This window comes from Salvelinus sp. IW2-2015, linkage group LG23 (assembly GCF_002910315.2).
Source record: "Salvelinus sp. IW2-2015 linkage group LG23, ASM291031v2, whole genome shotgun sequence".
Classification (NCBI taxonomy): Eukaryota; Metazoa; Chordata; class Actinopteri; order Salmoniformes; family Salmonidae; genus Salvelinus; species Salvelinus sp. IW2-2015.
The window spans coordinates 34,831,713-34,847,213 of NC_036863.1; the positions used below are offsets into that span (position 1 = coordinate 34,831,713).

Sequence of the window (15,501 nt, forward strand, 5' to 3'; positions counted from 1 at the left end):
AGGCTTGATTTACTCTCAGATTCTAAAAACCTAATTAGCGTCAAAACAGACATCATGCAAGACTACAAATCCCTGCAAGTTCCTGCACATCATCTCTAGCTGACACATTTGCTTTGACACCTAGCTACCTGGATCCAAAACAAAATATATATTGAACATTTACATTTAGTTACATATTTTATTTAACTAATACTTGTCTTATTTATACATTTGGTCTTGTGTCTTGTACAGAATACTATCCTAGTAGCAGTTCGATATTTAAAATGTGCCACGAATACTAGCCGCTTTTGTTTGCAAATAAGCTACAGTATATACGTATCTAGCTATCTAACTAGGTGATATTAGCAACATACCCTTATTTTACCAGATCCTCTTCTCATTCAACTGGTGGAGGTCTTTTTTAAATCCCTTATAATTTCTGCCAACTTTATGAACAAGGTGACATCTATTTAAATGAATGGGTATTAGAGCAATACAGATCTACTTGTTAACATGTTCTGTTGCAGATTCAAAGCCAGATTAACTCATTGCAGAATGTATACAAAATAATGAATAAATAAGCATATTTATTTGACAAAAATGCACCTAGTCAACTGCAACAATTACATTGTTTTAAAGAAATCAAAATAGTAAACAATGCATACATATGCTTTTTATAAATAACATACACTACCGATCAAAAGTTTTAGAACACCTACTCATTCAAAGGTTTTTCTTTATTTTTACTGTTTTCTACATTGTAGAATAATAGTGAAGGCATCAAAACTAGGAAATAACACATTTGGAATCATTTAATCAAAAGTGTTAAACAAATCTAAATATATTTTATATTTGAGATTCTTCAAATATCCACCCTTTGCCTTGTTGACAGCTTTGCACACTCTTGGCATTCTCTCAACCAGCTTCATGAGGTAGTCACTTGGAATGCATTTAAATTAACAGGTGTTAATTTGTGGAATTTCTTTCCTTCTTAAGGCGTTTGAGCCAATCAGTTGTGTTGTGACAAGGTAGGGGTGGTATCCAGAAGATAGCCCTATTTGGTAAAAGACCAAGTCCATATTATGGCAAGAACAGCTCAAATAAGCAAAGAGAAACGACAGTCCATCATTACTTTAAGACATAAAGGTCAGTCAATTCGGAAAATGTCTATAATTTTCAAAGTTTCTTTAAGTGCAGTCGCAAAAACCATCATGTGCTATGATGAAACTGGCTCTCATGAGGACCGCCACAGGAATGGAAGACCCAGAGTTACCTCTGCTGCAGATGATAAGTTCATTAGAGTTACCAGCCTCAGAAATTACAGCCCAAATAAATGCTTCACAGAGTTCAAGTAACAGACACATCTCAACATCAACTGTTCAGAGGAGACTGTGAGAATCAGGCCTTCATGGTTGAATTGCTGCAAAGAAACCACTACTTGGACACAAATAATAATAAGAGACTTGCTAGGGCCAGGAAACAATGCAATGGACATTAGACCAAATTTGTCCAAACTGGAGATTTTTGGTTCCAACTGGCATGTCTTTGTGAGATGCGGTGTGGGTGAACGCATGTGTATTTCCCACCGTAAAGCAAGGAGGAGGTGTTATGGTGTGGGATGCTTTGCTGGTGACACTGTCTGTGAGTTATTTAGAATTCAAGGCACACTTAACCAGCATGGTTGGTTTGGGCTTAGTGGGAAAATCATTTGTTTTTCAACAGGACATTGACCCAACACACCTCCAGGCTGTGCAAGGGCTATTTTACCAAGAAGGAGAGTGATGGAGTGCTGCATCAGATACAGCTGGCCTCCACAATCCCCCGACCTCAACCAAATTGAGATGGTTTGGGATGAGTCAGACTGCAGAGTGGAGGAAAAGCAGCCAACAAGTGCTCAGCATATGTGGGAACTCCTTTAAGACTGTTGGAAAAGCATTCCAGGTGAAGCTGGTTGAGAGAATGCCGAGAGTGTGCAAAGTTGTCATCAAGGCAAAGGGTGGCTATTTGAAGAATCTCAAATATAATTTATATATTTAGATTTGTTTAACTCTTTTTTTGGTTACTACATGATTCCATAGGTGTTATTTCATAGTTTTGTTGTCTTCACAATGTAGAAAATAGTAAAAATAAAGAAAAACCCTTGAATGAGTAGGTGTTCTAAAACCTTTGACCTGTAGTGTATAAGCATTTACATTTAAGTAAACATTAAATTATTTATGAATTAATGACACAAATGTGGTACGTCAAAAGAGCGCCAAATGAATTATTTTTACTATCTTAGCGCACACATTATTCTGCTTTTCCATTTGAGGTATTAGACCAACACAAATAACACAAAATGTAAAACAGATTTTGTGATTTTGGTGGGTGAGTTAGAATTTGAAAAACTGAATGTTTAAGGTAGGTTTTATGTAAAATACTAGGTCAACTCCAGCAGAATGAGAAACACACTTAACAGACCCAAAACAAGGAAGGCATGCCTAAGCTATAGCAACACCCTTCTGGTCAATTTAAGGTCCATGTTGCTGCTGTCAATTGTGAGCAGCACATTTACCACTGCATTCAGTCTGAACCCCAGAATAAGCAGGAGGAGGACAGCATTACACAGGTGAAAAGAAGTAGCAAAAACAGTACACCACAACCCCTTTAAACGTGTTACTGAGTCTAGATGTTATACAAGTGAAGGAAGCAGCATAGGGAAAATGGGTGAAGGTAGGGTGGGTTTATAGAGATAAGATGGAGAGTTTCAATGTGTCTGAAGTTGAGGGACCATGGGGAATAAAATGCATAGTGTGGAATGAGGCATAGCTAGAGAGATGGTTGGTCATGGAATAATCAGAAAATGGTGTGCTTCTGCACCCCTTTTAGGTCGTTGTCACTAATATCCGGCCAACGTCCAGTCATACTCAGAATCTCAGCTTGTGTCCCGATGACATCATTCCGTCTCAGTTGCAGCATTCAAATCATGGTCATCGTGTGTCTGGGAATCACAACATTAAAGAAGATAAGTGATCACAGCCTTTCCACAAATTGAGCTATAGACAATACAACTTAAGCATTGAGCACAGCATTTTGTTGACAACATGGGAGTTTACAGGATAATAGCAGACAATTTTGCCACTCCTATTTTCACATCTTCAATTTAATCCTACTAGAGAGCGTGTGCCCTCAGGCCTGGAGGGAAGCTAAAGTCATTCCGCTACCCAAGAATAGTAACGCCTTCTTTACTGGCTCAAATAGCCGACCAATCAGCCTGTTACCAACCCTTAGTTAACTTCTGGAAAAAATAGTGTTTGACCAGATACAATGCTATTTCTCAGTAAACAAACTGACAACAGAATTTCAGCATGCTTATAGGGAAGGACACTCAACAAGCACAGCACTTACACAAATGACTGATGATCGGCTGAGAGAAATTTATGATACAATTATTGTGGGGGCTGTTTTGTTAGACTTCAGTGTAGCTTTTGACATTATCGATCATAGTCTGCTGCTGGAAAAACGTATGTGTTATGGCTTTACACCCCCTGCTATAATGTGGATAAATAGTTACTTGTCTAACAGAACACAGAGGGTGTTCTTTAATGGAAGCCTCTCAAAGATAATATGTTTAGGCCCCTTGCTTTTTTCAATTTTTACTAACGACATGCCACTAACTTTGAGTAAAGCCAGCGTGTCTATGCATGCAGATGACTCAACAATATACACGTCAGCTACTACAGCGACTGAAATGACTGCAACACTCAACAAAGAGCTGTAGTTAGTTTCAGAGTGGGTGGCAAGGAAAAAGTTACGCTTAAATATTTCTAAAACTTAAAGCATTGAATTTGGAACAAAACACTCACTAAACCCTAAACCTCAACTAAATCTTGTAATAAACCATGTGGAAAATGAGCAAGTTGAGATGACTAAACTGCTTGGAGTAACCTTAGATTGTAAACTGTCAAGGTCAAAACATATTGATGCAGTAGTAGCTAAGATTGGGAGAAGTCTGTCTATAACAAAGCGATGTTCTGCCTTCTTAACAATACTATCAACAAGGCAGGTCCTACAGGCCCTAGTTTAGGCCCTGGATTTAGTACTGTAGATTGGTGGTAGTGGTGGAGTAGGGGCCTGAGGGCACACAGTGTGTTGTGAATCTATTGTAATGTTTTTAAAATTGTACAAACTGCCTTAATTTTGCATAATAATTACAAATACAACATACAAATGTCTACTGTGTGTGAATTATGGAAGAATCTTACCCCAGCTGATAGGTCCATTTCAGTGTGTGTGGACGCTTAGACCTGCACATCAACCAGTACTGGGACCGCTGGAGACTTGTGATGCTTGCTCTCAAAGTGTTGCTTGAATGTCTTCGGGTTCTGCATCAGTAAAGGTCAAGTACAAAATGGATGAAGTTAACAATCTGTGGCTTAGATTGAATTCAAAGTTGACACAAATGATAAACTAAGCAAAACGATGCAACAAACTACTGCACATATGAATGGCAGTAATACACAGGCCAGTACAATAGCCTACACATGGAGAGGAACCTAAAGGCACATACTGTACCAACCAATACTACTCACCTGACTTCTTAGCAGCCCCCGCCATGGTATCAGTCAACAACTTCAATTTCAACTTGAGAGTTGTACATGCGTTATATATCAATACCACCTCCCACATCTGAATGGCAGGAGTGTGTATAAGCTTTTGTTCCTGCCCAGCCCATACCTGATTACTAATCATAGTCTATCATGTGATTCAGTGAGTTGGTTATTTAAGTCAGGTGTTAGAGCTGGGCTGGGACAAAACCCTTCACACAGTACAGTGTTCCAGGTTGAAACCACTTACGTAGTTGAGAGAGGATAAGACTCAGGCACACTCATTGGTTCGGGAATAGAGAAGGTGCAAATTAGGTTTGCAATTTTCATCAAGAATGCCTAGCCCTAGCTTCACCATCTAAGTTAGCTAGCTAGTTAACTAGCAAGCTAGATTGTTGGTTTATAAATGCAAAGAAAGCTAAACTTGCTTTTATGAATTTCTAATTAATTTAAATGGCTAGACAAATACAGTAGATGGATAATGTAGCCATCTAGCCAGGCTAATCAAATCAAATCAAGCTTTATTTAAACGGCACATTTCAGACATGGAATGCAACGCAATGTGCTTCACAGGAAAAAAAAGATAAAAAACAATGAAAATAAAAGCTTAAATATTTACTATACACAACAAAGATAAAATAAAAAACTAAATAATGACAAAAACTGAACAACTAAAAAGCATCCTAAGGAAAAGCAAAGCTAAAAACACGTGTTTTAAGGTCCCCTCAGGTTCTCTGGCAGGCTATTCCAGAGGCTGGGGGCATAATCAAATCAGGTCCCCCGAGAGAGAGAAAGAAAGAGAGAGAGAAAGAGAGAATTAGAGAGAGCATACTTAAATTCACACAGGACACCAGACAAGACAGGAGAAGTACTCCAGATAACAGACTGACCCTAGCCCCCCGACACATAAACTACTGCAGCATAAATACTGGAGGGGTCAGGAGACACTGTGGCCCCATCCGATGATACCCCGGACAGGGCCAAACAGGCAGGATATAACCACACCCACTTTGCCAAAGCACAGCCCCCACACCACTAGCACAGCCCCCACACCATAATAACTAAAGGCTGCCTCTCAATGCCTGTTGGTTCTACGCTTTGGGATTGTTAAAATACCACTGCCAGAGGACCTGAGGGACCTACTGGGTACATAACTTCAAAGCATGTCTGACATGTATTGGGGTGCACAATCTTTTAAAAACCAATAGAAGAATATTAAAATGAATACTAAAACTCACAGGCAGCCAGTGCAGAGACCTTAAACCTGGTGTAATGTGTGCTCTCTGTCTGGTCTTGGTCAGTACCCGTGCTGCAGCATTCTGTATGTTCTGCAGTTGACCAATGGCTTTCTTGGGTAGACCAGACAGGAGAGCATTACAGGAGTCAAGCCTGTTGTAATAAAAGCATGGATGAGTCTCTCTGTATCAGCCTGAGAGAGAAACAGCCGCACCTTGGTAATGTTCCCCAGGTGGTAAACAGCTATTTTGGTCACATTCCTAATGTGTGATTCAAAATTCAGTTCAGAATCTAAAATAACACCTAGGGTTTTACCTGGTGTTTTATCTTTATTGCCTGTGAATTCAAATGTGCAACCTGATTCTCTCTCTGTGCTTTGACTCCAACAATAAATACCTCGGTCTTGTCTTGATTTAGCTGGAGGAAGTTGTGAGCCATCCAAGTACTTAAATTATTAGTACAGTCTGATCATTTATCAGTGGAGCTAAACTCCTCTGGTGACACAGACATGTAAAGGCTTGTATCATCTGTGTCACAGTGAAAATCATTGCTGTGCTTTCTGATAACGCTGCAAATGGATAACATATATAAACCGGACCCAAAATCGAACCTTGTGGAATGCACATGTGATATGTATTTTCTCTGAGTTATGTTTACCATGGTTGCTAGCTAGATAACAGGCGTTGCCCAAGACAGTTCACAGAAATGTCAATTTCAACAACCTTAGCCAATTTATAATGACTACATTTAGCTAACATTAGATAGTTAATTCAGAGATTCTTACCTTTGCCTCGATTCGGCAGTCTCGTCCAGATCATCATGGCCCTGGTGAGTGACGTGAAGCTTGAGACAGGCATTTGTAGTTCTGTATGATAGCCACATTAGCAGCTAATTAGCATTCAATTTTGGAGGGTAAATACTGGTGAATATATTGATAAAAGTCACCTTGTCCGAGAGAGATTTACACGGTTATCAAAACCTCCACAAAACACAGCCCTTGTTTGAAGTGTTTCTAAAATCCATAATTAATCAAATGAATGGTGGAAAAATGATTGGAACCATTTCCGTGTTTGACTGCTAGGTTTTCTGGGTATTATGACTCATAATGTGGTAGAGGTAGACTATTATCTGTAAGGACCCTCAATCGAGTAATGAATTTCAAGCACAGATTCAACCACAAAGACCAGGGAGGTTTTTCAATGCCTCACAAAGAAGGGCACCGATTGGTAGATTTGTGAAAATGAAAACAGCAGACGCTGAATATCCCTTTGAGCATTGTGAAGTTATTAACTAGGCTTTGGATGGTGTATCAGTACACCCAATCACTACAAAGATACAGGCGTACTTCCTAACTCAATTGCCCGAGAGGAAGGAAACTGCTCAGGGATTTCACCATGAGGCTAATTGTGACTTTAAAACTGTTGTGATATGAGAAGATAGATAGATCAATAACATTATACATTATATTTACTCCACAATACTAACCTAAAGGACAGTGAATAGAAGGTACCCTGTGCAGATTTTTTTTTATTCCAAAACATGCATCCTGTTTGCAACATTGCACTTAAGTAATACTGCAAAAAATGTGGCAAAGAAATTCTATTTTTGTCCTGAATACAAAGCATTATGCTTGGGGCAAATCTAACACAACACATCACTGAGTATCAATCTTCATATTTTCATGCATGGTGGTGGCTACATCATGTTATGGGTATGCTTGTCATTGGAAAGGACTAGGGTGTTTATTTTGTACAAAAAGAAAGGGAATACAGCTATAAGCACAGGCAATCTCCTAGAGGTTAACCTAGTTCAGTCTGCTTTCCAACAGACACTGGGAGACAAATTCACCTTCAGCAGGACAATAACCTTAAACCCAAGGCCAAATCTACACTGGAGTTGCTTACCAAGACGACATTGAATGTTCCTGAGTAGCCTAGTTACAGTTTTGACTTAAATCTGCTTGAAAATCTATGGCAAGACTTGAAAATGGCTGTCTTGCAATGATCAACAATTAACTTGACAGAGCTTGAAGAATTTTCAAAAGAATAATGAGCAAATATTGTACAATCCAGGTGTGCAAAGCTCTTAGGGACAGATCGTAAAATAAATTGCACACCCTGCCCCCTAATAGAGTTAAATCCAAATAATGTTATCGACCACAAATCAAAATAATTGTAGCGACCCTGTGTTTATAAACGTGGATATCGACTTTGCCACTTGAGCATGCTTTTGTGGCACAGTCGATGACACGCAGGGCTATGGGCCAGAAGGTCCCAGCCTGTTTTCATTTAATTTTCATTACTATACGATCAGAGCCGGCTGCAGACAATGATCCGGTTGAAGAAAATCAGATTTTCAACATTTCAACATTGATGATGCCCTATTTATAATTATATAAAAAATATTAAATGAATTTTCCACCAACTGGTTTCTGTGCTAATGCACCACACAACCAATAAACAAAGCATACTGACTTTAGGCACTTCAACATCATGTTTTGCATTTTCAACATCACAAGAAATAGACTATGTCAATCTAGGCAAACAGAAAATACATCCCATGTACCGAAGACTTGGCTTGACAATCTCCGAAAGTCATTACAATTTTTGGTGTTTTGTAACAGATGTCTCTTTCCATTCATCAATTGCACATTTTGGATCAATTGATTGATTTTATTTGTCAGTTAAAAAAAAAAGATATATACTGAACACAAAGATTTTTTAAAGTGACCGAGATCGCACAATAAAGTCAGGGACTTATTTCTATTGTGGTCTCTATTTTTTTACATAAATACATATGCAATTACATAGATACAGACACATTACGGAGATTGAGACAAAAAATATATAATTTGGACCACCCCTCCCCCCCAGTAAATTTCAATCTGTCCCTTAGAGACTTACCCAAAAAGACTCAAAGCTGTAACCACAGCCAACGGTTCTTCTAAAAAGTATTGACTCAGGGCATGTATTTAATTTTTAATACATTTGAAAACATTTCTAAAAAAACATGTTTTCACTTTGTCATTATGGGGTATTGTATGTAGATGGTTGAAAAAAAATACATATTGAATCCATTTTGAATTCAGGCTGTAACATGACAAAATGTGTAATGAGTCAAGGGGTACTAAAACTTTCCGGAGACACTGTAGCTGAAACTGGTCAGTGCTCCACATTTCAACTGGAAAATGCTTCCAGCATAACACTGCCATCCAGTGGCCATGAAGATAATAGCAAAATCAGCTCTGTCCTTGGCATTGAGAGAACAGAACCTTGAATTTATGTGCATGCAAAAAAATATAGTCAATGGGCTCTGAGGAAATAAAAGTTATAGTCGATCATAATGGCTTGTGCATAATCATGTTGCCAGGGTAACAGACAAATACAATCACCCTAAGGCTTTTATGATCAATATCAACAAAGGCAAAACCTCAGGCCCAACCCCTTCATTAAAGGAACCCGCTGACAAACAGCATAGATATATATATATACACATCATAGTCTGACAGAAGTGACTCTTCTCAATCAACCCCCTCTGCATGAGAGTGCTACCTTGAGTTACCAGAATATGACTCTGCAAAGTTCTGCCTGTGCTGGTGAGAGGAGCTGTACAACCATCTGCCACACAGTCACAACACAGCAGGTTTCCCCCCAGCACACACAGCCATTCATCAACATATTAACATGGGTCCTGCCCTTAGCCATACGCCTCTCACAAGGCTAAATGAAGTCTGAGAGTCATTCCATCGTAACAGATGTACAAGACTACACTAGATGTACTGTTTGAGTTCTCTACAGTTTAACCTGAACTCTGGCAGAGAAAAATAGGTTCTCTGATGAAAAATGCTAAACTAATAGGATAGTCAGGAAATACTGTATGTGGTATGGAACACACAGTGGAGAGTTTTACTGTGGACACAGGGTAGAGACACAAACCTTGATGTGATTCAGGCAGGCTCTCTCACCTGGACTGATAAAGGAAATTAAGAAAAAGAACAACTGGACAATAGCAGCTGGAAGAGAAGCTAGTTTGAACATTGGCTCTGCAGTATTTCTTCTCTAGGCGACTTCGCTAATAAAGAACTGATAATAAATAACTACTCTCAACCTTCACTGAATAATAGATTTTGGGCTTTCTCTCTCTCTTCATGTTTGTATGTGTGTGTGTGTGTGTTAACTGCCAAAGTTTCAATATTTCAACCTTTTTATTGGAAAAGGGAAAATAACAGGCTATTATATCTTTACAGCCCCTTGCAAAAATGCATTGGAAGCTTATCTCCCCATTGACTTTCTGCATTGCCTTAGAAGCGCTTATCTCCATGTTCCTCTGTGAACGGTCATGCTAAGATACAGCCAACTGTCACTGTGTATGCAGTCTGTAGTCAGCGATAAATACAAAAAGCACACACAAGGGAAAATCTTTAAGATAATTCATCTTTGATACAGGCAAGGTTTTACATCAGTCTCTTAGAGCTAAGATAAAGGTGGAATTGTAAAGATGTGATTAACTATTTCTGGGCAAGTGTGTTGATCCCAAAAAGAAGATATGTGTGTTTCTGCGTTGATACAACCCACATTCCAACACCCCTTAGAAGATAGAGAGCCAGTACAACCATAGAATCCCTGCCAGGGAACTTACAAAACTGTTTCAATTCAGGAGAGTCTGAATGAGGACTATAATGGGAGCACTGATGTTGGCAGCTTTGCAGAAAGCTTATTTTGCAACAATCTGTCAGGATGGAGGAAGCCAAGCATTATTTTCTCTTCATCTCCATAAGCATTTATAATTGCTTTCCCAAAACAAATGTTTTCACTTTAGCTTTTTGAGCAACTTAATCATCACAAAAAGCAGTATGTCAGATAATCTAATGGTATGGAAATGAAAGTATAGTGTTATTTGTCAAGCCATCAATGAAAACGCCATAACCTAGATCTAAACACTAGACAATTTGTAAATGACAATGGATTAAGTATAGACACCGTCACCCCCCACCCCACCCCACCCCACCCCACCACCCGCAAGGTTTGAGCAATGCCCCCCCCAACCCCCCCAAAAGTACTTGATCATTACACAGGTGCTGGGGGGTTGGGAGAGACAATAAAAGGCCGCTCCAACATTTTTGTCACACAACACAGATGTCTCACATTTTGAGGGAGCGTGCAATTGGCATGCTGACTTCAGGAATAGCCACCAGAGCTGTTGCCAGGAGTATTTCTGTCTGTAATAAAGCCCTTTTGTGTTGAAAAACTCATTCTGATTGGCTGGGCTTGGCTCCTCAGTGGGTGGGCCTGGCTACCAAGTGGGTGGACCTATGCCCTCCCAGGCTCACCAATGGCTGCGCCCCTGCCCAGTCATGTGAAATCCATAGATTAGGGCCTAACGAATTGAGTTAAATTGACATGTTCATATGCTATCAGGGGGGCCCGACCTCCTGGGGTGTGTGCTACGCCAGTGCAAAAAACATTCCCAGTCTTGTGACTTCAAAAATGAAGAGGGAGCTGTCCACTGTTCCTAGTGCTGAGTAGTGCTTCCATCTTGTGGCTTTGACCTGCTACTGCAAACTTGCAACAAAGGATAATACTCACCCAGACATTCAGATTGAGTTAATAGTGGAAAGAATGCCAGCTGCTTTGCTGTGAATAAAAAGATTGTGGATTTGCCGTCTTCATGCTATCAAAATATGTATTTGTGAACAGACATGGAATGGGCTATGGGTCTTGCGAACACAGGCTCATTTTCAACTTTTCCTCTTATCCTTGTCAACTCCTCTCCTTCCTTCCCTTCATACTCTCCCATTGAGACAGGTAGAGTCAGAGCCCTCCCAAGGAGCACCATCTGTCCCATGCTCCCCTCTCCCTGGTGTGTGTTTGCGTTGGCATACACACAGAGAGATGAACCATTCATCAGGCCCTGTCCAGCCTAAACACTCCCCAACTTGAGGGCACATTAACCTTGTGCTGTGGTGCTGTGCTGCTATGAGAGAGACAGTATCTGTGGAACAATATGTTCATCACAAACCGCTCTAATAACATCCTGATAATTCCTGGAAGATTTGGCAGCTTTGCAGAAAGCTTATTTTGCAGGATGTAGCTTGAAAGTTGTGCAGCTCCGGTGGCCTGGTTTGATTATCTTAATGTTGGTAACAAAAACAGGCTAGACAGGGTTGTAAAGGTGGCCAGCAAGCTCAGAAAGCAAGTAGTTAGGAGAGCTAACAGTATTCTCGACTGTCCCGATCACCCTCAGGTTGTCATTTTAGACTTCCCAAACTCAAGAGCAACAGATCCAATAACTATTTTATCCCACAGGCGGTAACTATCTGAATCTGCACATGATGTTTTGAGACTGTAACCGATCTCATTATTTTACTTATGTGTACACTGTATCTGTTGTATGGTTTTCACCGTTTTTAATGTTGTTTTCATTGTTTAACCCAGACTGCACAACACATTTCCCAATTGTGACAATAAAGATATGGATTGATGATTGATTGATTGATTGATTGATTGATTGATTGATTGATGAATAAGGTTAACAATATTTTTTATCTTCATAATGCCTAACATTCTTTTTCAATTCAGCATGAAGATATGAACCATTTACAGTACCTTGGGTTCCCAATTGCTTACTGTGTACTGCAGTTACTATTCCTGTTTAGATTCAGGCCGGGCTTCAATCCGATTGTGTTTTGTCGGCAAATCACGTTTTAAAGGCAATGCTTACATGTTCGTGGAATCAAGGTAAACGCTTCAGCGGAAATGACCTTTAAATGGTGCATTGTCTAAATCTGTGATCAGACTGAATCCTGGCCGTAATTGTCAAATATATTCTCCCAAATACTTGCCCCATCCCCAGCCAGGCAGTCACATGCGATATCTTACCTTGCCCATGGACAATCTCTAGGATGTGGAGGAAGAGGAGGAGCAGGAGAGAGGAGGGTATTCTGGACTGAGAGGAGAGTGGTTTTGCTCTGTCCTGATAGTCCATAGTCACACAATGGGCATCTGTAATCACAAGTAGTCATCAACATAGACATATTGAGAACATCTCTGATGAGTGACGTCTAGTTTAGCTGTTTATTTTTCAGTTATTAGTAGTGGTAGTGCTTCATTCTATAGCTAGAGCACTCCTGATATATCCAGGAGTGATAAGTATACCTTTTGTTGTCTTTATCTGTTGTGGTCTAGTACGGTCTTTTTTCTAGCTAGGGCCATCTGCTTTAAGTGCTGCCTGCCTTTCAAGTGGCCTACTTGGTGTGTGAACTGCTGACTGCTGATCATTTGCAGATAGTTGTTGACACATCAACCAGGATCAAGGGGCAGGACAATTTGTGACTTGTTTTGGTAATCAGTGGTTGTATTGGAGGGGGAGTGGTTTCACCTCTCCTAAGCAATCAGCAATTTGTACAGGGAGGTGTGCTCTCCGCCTCTGCTAGGTAGTTAGCAATTAGTGTTAGTTCTTCAGTCTCCCCTGGTTTCTCAGTGGCATCTGTAAGTGGCGGTCATGTCAGTGACACTTTTGTTGCAAAACTAAGACCGTTGCCTAAAGAAAGCTAGTTTTGTCGAGTTGTTCTGCCGAGTTGTTCGAGGACGGAAAGAGAGGAAGGCTCCACACCCCTCCCTCACGTGAGTATCTTTCCTAGTTAATTTTCAAATGATCAATTTAGATATTTTGTAGCTATGTCAACTATGTGTGTTTTCTATACCTGTTCGCACATCTCCCTGTAGGCTTTAGTGTACCCTGCGCGCACAACCCATGTGGAATTACGGGTCTCTGGCAGCGTTTGGAACTGCCGATCTGCCGAGTTCGTCTCAGCCTATGCTGCCTTTCAGTCCCTTTACTTTTTGGCTTTGACAGAGACATGGATCACCCCAGAGAACACCGCTACTCCAGCTGCTCTTTCATCTGACTACGTTATCTCTCATAGCCCGAGAGCATCTGGCCGTTGTGGTGGTAGCACAGGTCTACACATTTCTCCTAAATGGAGATTTTCTTTTTTCTCCCTCACTCACCTGTCCATCTCCTCATTTGAATTCCATGCTGTCACTGTCACTTGTCTATTCAAGCTTAACATGGTCATCTGTCGCCCACCAGGTGCCCTTGGAGAGTTCCTCAATGAGCTTGACATCTTGATTAGCTCACTTCCTGACGATGGCTCACCGCTTTTCGTACTTGGCGACTTCAACCTCCCAACATCTGCCTTCGGTAAATTTCCTTGCCTCTTGACATGACCCTTTCCCAATCCCCTCCAACTCACAAGGCAGGCAATACACTTGACCTCATCTTTACTAGATGCTGCTCGCCTACTAATCTCAATGCAACCCGCCTCCAGGTCTCTGATCACTACTTTGTTTCCTTTTCTGTCTCCCTTTCCTCCAACCCTAACTACTGTCATGACATGGCCCTCTTTGGGTATTGCATGCCTTCCCCCTCTCTCTCTCTCTCTCGCCTACACCCAGGCTGCTGTTATCTCAGGTCGTAAATTCCTGGAGGAGACTCTCTTCCTCATGGCCAGACAGTATAAAGAGAGAAGATGTTTCACAGGAGAACAAAGGAATTTCTTCCACGTCACAACTTGAGAACTGAACAATATTCATGTTCTGGAGAATGTATAAACGGTCGGTGAAGTATCCAGCTACGAACTGGACCGTTTTGTACAATTTTGTGAAACTCATGAGACAATACAGCAACATTACCATATCCCTGTTTATACAAGAGTCTGTTATGAGGCTTGCATCTAATTGTTGTATAAAATGAATGAGTAAAGGTGAAACTATTTGTGAAATTATGTAATGTGATTTTAAACTGTTTAATGAGAGGAACTCCAATTCCCGCCCCATGAGCACAGACATTGATCTGGCGTCATGGGACAGCCCCTTTCTGCTCTTCCGAATATAAATTCCCAAGGTGGGGGTTATATTCAGACCAAGCTTACCTCAATTACGAGAGGGCTAAGGTTTGAGCCCAGACCAGCTTACCTCGATAACCGAGAGGGCTATGGTTTGAGTAGATTGCTGAATTCTTAACCATTCCACGTGGATAACAACATTGCTGAATGTTACTCTGAACTATCCATTCTAACCATGGCAGAGAGAGAGAGGGCGGACGAACTCTCCAACAGAAACAAACTTTCCAACAGAGATCACGACGACACACTGAGTGTGAATATATATATTGATTGCAATTATTCCAGAATGAGTGAGCGTTCATGTGCAAAGGATTAGCATTTCAATTGATATAATTATCAACTTTGTAGTGTCTTTTATCTCCGTCGACCCACACTTCCCTTTTGTCCACCAAGCCACGATACCGGTTTATCCCACTAGGGAAACTCCGCTATTATTTCCTTGTAACTATATCTACTGTTTGTTTGTTTATGCATTTCTGTGATTATTTAGTTAGTAAATAAATGATGTATGGATGATTCATAGTGAAGACTGGGTTTGTGCAGATAACCAACAATTTACTACGTTTGAATGAGACTCACGTGAGGTAAAGAATAATTCATTAATTAGGAGACTAATTATTCAGATATTAAAATATCTGAAAGTTATATTAGGAAAATGATAACTTTGTAATCTGAATATTTTCCTTTTGTGCCCCGACTTCCTAGTTAATTACATCTACCAGATTAGTTAATTACGTAATAATAATTACAGATATTTGATAAACTAAACAGTCTTCAGTGTAATGATGCCAGGGA

At 40.3% G+C, this 15,501-nt stretch overlaps 1 long non-coding RNA gene and 1 pseudogene across 1 annotated transcript; one reads left to right on the top strand and one right to left on the bottom strand.

Moving 5' to 3' along the window:
• Window positions 1–594: 594 nt before the first annotated feature.
• Window positions 595–5,529, bottom strand: LOC139022860 (uncharacterized). Its single transcript, XR_011473916.1, has 3 exons — window positions 5,398–5,529; window positions 4,224–4,343; window positions 595–2,959 (listed from the first exon to the last, which is right to left on the bottom strand). It is a non-coding gene; the product is annotated as an uncharacterized lncRNA (long non-coding RNA).
• A 1,091-nt stretch (window positions 5,530–6,620) lies between these two features.
• Window positions 6,621–14,377, top strand: LOC139022904 (uncharacterized; annotated as a pseudogene).
• Window positions 14,378–15,501: the final 1,124 nt, after the last annotated feature.